This window comes from Littorina saxatilis, unplaced genomic scaffold (assembly GCF_037325665.1).
Source record: "Littorina saxatilis isolate snail1 unplaced genomic scaffold, US_GU_Lsax_2.0 scaffold_989, whole genome shotgun sequence".
In the NCBI taxonomy this organism is placed as follows: domain Eukaryota; kingdom Metazoa; phylum Mollusca; class Gastropoda; order Littorinimorpha; family Littorinidae; genus Littorina; species Littorina saxatilis.
In genome coordinates this window covers 41,866-49,484 of record NW_027128057.1, presented here as the reverse complement: position 1 = coordinate 49,484, position 7,619 = coordinate 41,866, and the positions used below count along the sequence as shown (strand labels likewise).

General features: G+C 41.6%; 1 long non-coding RNA gene across 1 annotated transcript; it reads left to right on the top strand.

Moving 5' to 3' along the window:
- Positions 1-1,543: 1,543 nt before the first annotated feature.
- On the top strand, positions 1,544-5,478 carry LOC138956424 (uncharacterized). Its single transcript, XR_011452650.1, has 4 exons — positions 1,544-1,690; positions 2,008-2,145; positions 4,299-4,703; positions 5,082-5,478. It is a non-coding gene; the product is annotated as an uncharacterized lncRNA (long non-coding RNA).
- Positions 5,479-7,619: the final 2,141 nt, after the last annotated feature.

The following is a 7,619-nucleotide window of genomic DNA, read 5'->3' as shown; positions in this document are numbered from 1 at the left end:
ACGTACCGATTGCTAATTGGTTTGACCGGGGAATAAAATAAAGAGTGGAAAACAATTCTTTATAAAGAATCCATGGTCTGTACAAGAAAGAGTGAGAGTATGGCTTGTTGTGACAGGTGTCATGTTGATACAATGTTACATGGCTTGTAGTGACAGGTGTCATGTTGATACAATGTTACATGGCTTGTTGTGACAGGTGTCATGTTGATACAATGTTACATGGCTTGTTGTGACAGGTGTCATGTTGATACAATGTTACATGGCTTGTTGTGACAGGTGTCATGTTGATACAATGTTGCATGGCTTGTTGTGACAGGTGTCATGTTGATACAATGTTGCATGGCTTGTTGTGACAGGTGTCATGTTGATACAATGTTGCATGGCTTGTTGTGACAGGTGTCATGTTGATACAATGTTACATGGCTTGTTGTGACAGGTGTCATGTTGATACAATGTTACATGGCTTGTTGTGACAGGTGTCATGTTGATACAATGTTGCGTGGCTTGTTGTGACAGGTGTCATGTTGATACAATGTTGCATGGCTTGTTGTGACAGGTGTCATGTTGATACAATGTTACATGGCTTGTTGTGACAGGTGTCATGTTGATACAATGTTGCATGGCTTGTTGTGACAGGTGTCATGTTGATACAATGTTACATGGCTTGTTGTGACAGGTGTCATGTTGATACAATGTTGCATGGCTTGTTGTGACAGGTGTCATGTTGATACAATGTTACATGGCTTGTTGTGACAGGTGTCATGTTGATACAATGTTACCAATGTCTCATGGAAAACAAATTGATGAGGCTTGGTGTCGCAAGGTCGTGTTAATGAAACATCAAAAATGACGTCAAAATAACAGAAGGACAAGTTTCTTGTCACAAAGGTAACAGAACAAATAAAATAATTTTCATTGGCAAAAGGGTAACAACAAATCAAAGTTATAAAAACGTGTTATTCTGTCACTGAGCTAATGACAACAACTCACTGTGATTGTTTCTTTCTCTTGCCATCACATTCGCTTTCTGGTGGATGCTCACATTTCTACAAGCTTCACTGTTTTATTTTAAATGTCACCCTTTGGCCCCTCGAGGTACACACGCGTGAGCATGTCTTGGTTCTCAGGTGTGATTATATTTCTCGGTGCTTCTGGCCTTTTTCTAGCACCAATTTTTGTTTTGGCGGCATGTTGCTTTTTTCCACGAAGGGATGCAAGTAACTGTCAACGGGCTTGGAACATTCAGAGTTGCGACACTTGAAAGCTCTTCTCTATAAAAAGCACATAAGGTCTCCCCAAGTTTTGTCTGCTGAAAGACACATCGATTCGCAAAACATCGATACAATAGCAAATCAAACTACTGTAAATTGGAAAGGATTGACAATGTCCGGATCAAATGAAAGCATAATCGGACGATGACCACTTTGTGAAAAAAAACAATAGGACATATGTCCTCCTGCATGAAAAATGTTTAGGATATTTGGAAAAAATATCCGTGGATGTCCGGCGTGGATGTGAGCCCCTGCAGTACTGGATTAACTGGATCATGTAACAGTGACGGTGCTGGGTTGACTGGATCATGTTTCTTATTTTCAGATGAGACTGACAGGATGTTGGACATGGGGTTCAAACGTGACATCTGCAAGGGGCTGTTTGAGATCCACCCCGACAGACAGACCGTCATGACCAGGTCAGTCGGTGGTGGTTAACAACAACAAGTTTCAGTAAACCTTCAGCCTGACTTGAGTGTTTAATGACGATTTTTAAACAATTGTAATGTTCACCAAAATAATGTCTTCATGTAGTGTCCCGTGAAGTGATGGGAATTAATATTATTTCAAAAAATCATTCCTTATAATTTGTATGCTCAATATTTGAGAAACACAAAATAATGCCTGGATTATTCATTTATTGGCTTAGTATTAACAATGTTGTATGGCTAAAATAAAGTTACAAAATGTTTGTTTTTATTTGCTTTCAGTTACATTTGTTTTAATTTGCTTTCAGTGCGACATGGCCGGCATACGTTCAGTGCGACATGGCCGGCAGACATTCGGTGCGACATGGTCGGCAGACGTTCAGCAACTGGCCAACCAGTACATGAAGAAATCCCTGCACATTCATGTGGGATCCCTGGACCTGGCGGTGAGTTTTCATCATTTATTCTCTTTCTTTGCCACTCCAGTAATTGCATTCTACTGTATGTTTCACCTAGGACAAAGGGACACCTATTTTTATTAAGTACAGCTTAGCCCTGAGGGTGTCCCCTCATCACTTTCTTCACTGTATATCTGTCTGTCCCTCTGTCCGATAAATGTTTCTTGGTCCAAGGATTTCCAATGGTATGCATAGATTGCTAAGAAAAAGAATTATTATTTACAGGTACTACCATGAAAGAACTCGATAACTGCATCAGTGAATGGCCATTTTCAGCATTAATCTTAGCAATGAAAACCTGGCATTCTCAGTAGTTTATCAACTGAGGCTGAGTTTCAAAGGGTGACTTGCGAAAAGTGTCTTTGCCTTTGCATTATAATAGAAATTGAGTTTGAATGTAGACCTCAAGAGAAAAATGTCATTCATTTGACCTTATCTCCTCCATCTCAGATTTCAAGACCAGAACAATCCCCTTCTTCTTCATAATCATGGCCAATTGCAAGCTCAGCAAGCAAGCTCAGAGCTTTATCTGAGCAATCAGTACCAGCAACACTGTTCTCGGACTCCGAATACGACATAGCAAAAGTAGAAGAATGAGATACAGAAAGAAAAGAAATTCCAAAAGGCAAAATGGCGGCGTGAAAACATTTCTCGGAAGGAACTTTATAACACGCTGACAAGCACAATGGCTTGGTGGTAAGACGCCGGCCTCCAAAGCCAAAGGTAGTGGGTTCGAATCCCGGCCACGCCTGGTGGGTTAAGGTGGAGATTTTTCCAATCTCCCAGGTCAACTTATGTGCAGACCAGCTAGTGCCTTGTCCCCTTTTGTGTGTACACGCAAGCACAAGACCAAGTGCGCACGAAAAAGATCCTGTAATCGATGTCAGAGTTAGGTGGGTTATAAAAACACGAAAATTCCCAACATGCTTCCTCAGAAAGTGGCGTATGGCTGCCTAAATAGTGGGGGGGGGGGGTCATACTTGTAAAAATCCACTCATGCAAAAACACGAGTGTATGTGGGAGTTTCAGCCCATGAACACAGAAGAAGAATAACAGGCCAAACACTAGTTTTCTGGTATAGATGATGCAGCAAACACTCACATACTGAACACTTAAAGTCATCGGTCACCGGTGACCTTCTTCTTCTTCCGCGTTCCACAATTTTTCTGGTTACGTGTGAGCTCGTTTTGCCCATTTGGGTTCCCCACACTATACTCTGAGACCATAGTCAGCTCACTCCGCTTTCATTGAGTAGGCATGCTGGGTATTTTCGTGTTTCCATAACCCACCGAACTCTGACATGGATTACAGGATCTTTTCCGTGCGCATTTGGTCTTGTGCTTGCGTGTACACACGAAGGGGGTTAAGTCACTAAGCAGGTCTGCACGTAAGTTGACCTGGGAGATCAGAAAAATCTCCACTCTTAACCCACCAGGCGGCAGCAACCGGGATTCAAACTCACGACCTCCCGATTAGGAGGCTCGTTGAGCTTGTATTTACTTCACACTGAACATGAAAACACCCTTCAATAGTACTGACGAGCGAACGTATGTACCTAACATTCATGGGGTCAAATTTGTCCAACCAATTTTTTTTAGTTTAAACTTAGAAATGTGATTCATTCTAAAATGATTCCCTTTTCATTCAAGGGATGTAACCACTTGGTACGCGTTTTTGAAGCAATAAAATATTTGGGTGAAATCTATTCAATTTCACCACCAAGTTTCTTCACAATCACATGCAAGAAACTGACATGTCTTTTGTCCTTAAATAAGTTCACTTCTTTAATTTTACCGGGAAACATTTCAGTCTGAACTATATTGAGGGGGTATGGTGACAGAGGGGCCAATCTCACATCGTTACATAGGATGTAGCTGCGAGCAGGGGAAGGACAGCCATTGTCCGGTGCTTCTATCCTTCAGTCACATTAACTTCCGCGATTAGGATTTTGTTTGGTATTTTGGTATAGGTAGGAGCATATATATCCCACTAAATAGCCTCAGAATAATCACCCAATTGATTTTGATGGCTCTACTGAAGAAGAAGCGGAGTATCAACATGGTTTTTTCCCCTTCAATTTATGAAATCAGTTTGTTCATTGTGAGTGTCTAACATTGTGCCTGTATGTTGTGTGTTTACAGGCTGTTTCTCCATGGCCACAGCTGGAAGATGGTGGCACAGATGAACCGTTTTGTCTGCCCTGCCTGCGAATGCCAAGAAGAAGAAGAAGTCTGCCCTGCAATGCCACACTTACTCTATAACCTTTGCCGGACTTTCTGGGTCATCCACAACCCAGAGACACAATAAAACACTGATATCTCTTGAACTTTGTTCATCTTACCACAGTCACTTCGTTGTTTAGATCTCTTGAACTAGTCAAACTACTCCAAGGAAATGTTACTATTGTTAGGTATTCTTCGAAATCATACTAATTACGTAATTAGTTACTTGTATATTATATGTAAGTTAAAACTAACCTTTACTGTGCTTCCTGTGTTATACAGGACCCATACAATTTAAAAAGTCAAGCTTCTGCTAGTGTATGGGTAGCAGAGGGATAGACACTGAAAGCTTCTGCTAGTGTATGGGTAGCAGAGGGATAGACACTGAAAGCTTCTGCTAGTGTATGGGTAGCAGAGGGATAGACACTGAAAGCTTCTGCTAGTGTATGGGTAGCAGTGGGATAGACACTGAAAGCTTCTGCTGGTGTATGGGTAGCAGAGGGATAGACACTGAAAGCTTCTGCTAGTGTATGGGTAGCAGTGGGATAGACACTGAAAGCTTCTGCTAGTGTATGGGTAGCAGAGGGATAGACACTGAAAGCTTCTGCTAGTGTATGGGTAGCAGAGGGATAGACACTGAAAGCTTCTGCTAGTGTATGGGTAGCAGAGGGATAGACACTGAAAGCTTCTGCTAGTGTATAGGTAGCAGAGGGATAGACACTGAAAGCATCTGTGACGTGCATGGGTCGTGAGAGACCTGTATCGTCGGTAGAAACAGTATGGCGACGCCTATGTGAGATGTATTATTTTGTATGGGTCGTGAGAGAACTGTTACATCGGCAGTGTGTAGCTAAATGCGACATCCGGTAAAGGTTATATTAAGTGTCTGTATTTCCATGATCGAAGCTGTCCACTTTCATACCGGATAAGTGGATCACTCGCGAGTTCTTTAGAGAGGTTCCTTCTTTTTTTGTGCGTGTTTTTTTGGTTTAAATATGATCTTTTCTTTGTGTACAGTGCTTTCTCTGTAAATGTAGTGTTTCTCTTTCTGCATTTTGGACACAAATAAAAGAAGAGTTAAAAAACAGAAGTGTGTGTGGTGTGTTTTGGAAGAAATATGGCCCAATGAGGGCGATGCCGATTCAGTTTCAAAAAGGAAGAAAGTTATGTACTTGGGTCACAACATTTAAATTAAGTAGAAGTTCAGCACTGCCCCCAGCAAAGGACAAATCTGTTTCCCCTCTCTCGCTCGCTCTCTTTCCCTCTCTATGTCTCTCTTATACACGTACACACCCATAGTTACACACACAGACATGGCCTCTTGCAAATCTCGAACACATACAATTCGCACCACACATATATAGAAAAACGGACACACATACGCCTTAAACAAACACTCGTATACACACACAAACTCACGCGTGCCTCATTCAATTTCAAACTTATACAATCATTGTGATCTCTCTCTCTCTCTCTCTCTCTCTCTCTCTCTCTCTCTCTCTCTCTCTCTCTCTCTCTCTCTCTCTCTCTCTCTCTCTCTCTCTCTCTCTGTTCCTAATCACTGGTCTGATTTATCTTTGGATACGGTCTCACTAATGATGAAATTGACTATTCCGTATAACTTCCTGAATCCCGCCTATTTCACACAGCACGACACACACATTCTATGTTAATTTGACTGACTCGGTGGATACCACAACTTCCTCAAGATAATAAATTAATGAATGTTCAAAGTGCAGCAATCCAACCAAACACAAACGCTCACACGATGGCAGAGATCACACATAACTCACTCCATGACACGTGGTGTGAAGGGTGAAAGATCAGCTACACAAAGTCGGAAGTTTCGAATGATGATCCCATAATCCTGGCACATATGCGCTATAATAGAAGGCTACCTGTAATGTTTGCTTACGGCTTGCTTTTGTTTGCATACTGAAGAAAACAAAAAAAACAACCTCGGATTACTGAATAATGCTTGTAAAGCGCAACGTCACAGAGTTAAATATGCATTTCGCGCATGTACATCAAATGTATATATACAATATCATAATTGCGGCAAGAACAAAATAATAACAAACTGTATGCATGGACGGATATAAGTAAACTAATTTCACGTAATTGTGCCCACTCACATATATATATATACACACACAAGGAAAATTAAAAGCACACACACCAAACACACATGCACACTCCCATTCCCCTGCCACTGAGATGGTCATTCACCCACATCCAATCCACATTTCCTCAGTTCAGTAATAATACACTCTTTGGATTTTTAGTTTTTACCCCAGAACACAGTCAACTATTTCCACCAAGCTTTTGCTTCTTATTCGATATGGAAGGCTGTATAACGATACGTGCAGTGAAGATGATGATCAAGATACTCTCTTCAAATAAGAGATCATGTAAAATGCTAAACCCGCTCTTTATACAGCCATGTGTGTGGTTTGTTGAAGCATGATCCCGCATTGCACAGCCGGTTTGTTGTTAGGGGCCTTGACTACTGTGCAGTTCGAGTCCGATCGGCAGCAGTGCGGGTATGACTTTCTAGTCTATCCAGAGTCAACGTAGGCTACAATGTATAATTTTATTTTAAGATTCTTGTCTTTGTGCCTGCCAGTGCTCGTCGACGTGTGTCAGCATCGCATCATGCAGACCATTCTATGGATGCCTACGAAAAAGTTCCTGCATCACAGGTCTGATTATTTAGACCGTTGTAGCAAAACTTAACAGACACACACATACCCAGCATGCCGCGTTTGTTGTTGTTGTTGTAGATGTATCTAAACACAAATGATGTAGTTTTAAGCTCGAACGAATGAAACACTGACTGACGTAGTGAATTGTGTTTATTATGACTGACTGAAAGAATGTCACGTTGTGACATTCATGTGCAATCGGTCTACTGAAACTATGATGACCTCATTGTCTCCTTGCGGCCCATGGCCATAATCTGAATAGAAAAGGAATGACTGACTTCAACCCTTCAAAATAATTCATGTAATGAGTAATCAGTTGATCGCTCCCGTCGCACGGTGTGTAATCACCCAAGCGGGACCTTCCACTATGTAGTCGGTGTCAACTGGAGTAGCCTGCTTGAAGCTTAGATAACTTGTGTTATGATAATCCTTCTCAACGGAGTTTGTGTTGTCCGGGTGGTAGAAACAAGTCAGTGTTGAGTGGTCGGTGATTCGATGATCATAGTGGCCATGCATATATCACAATAGGCTATGT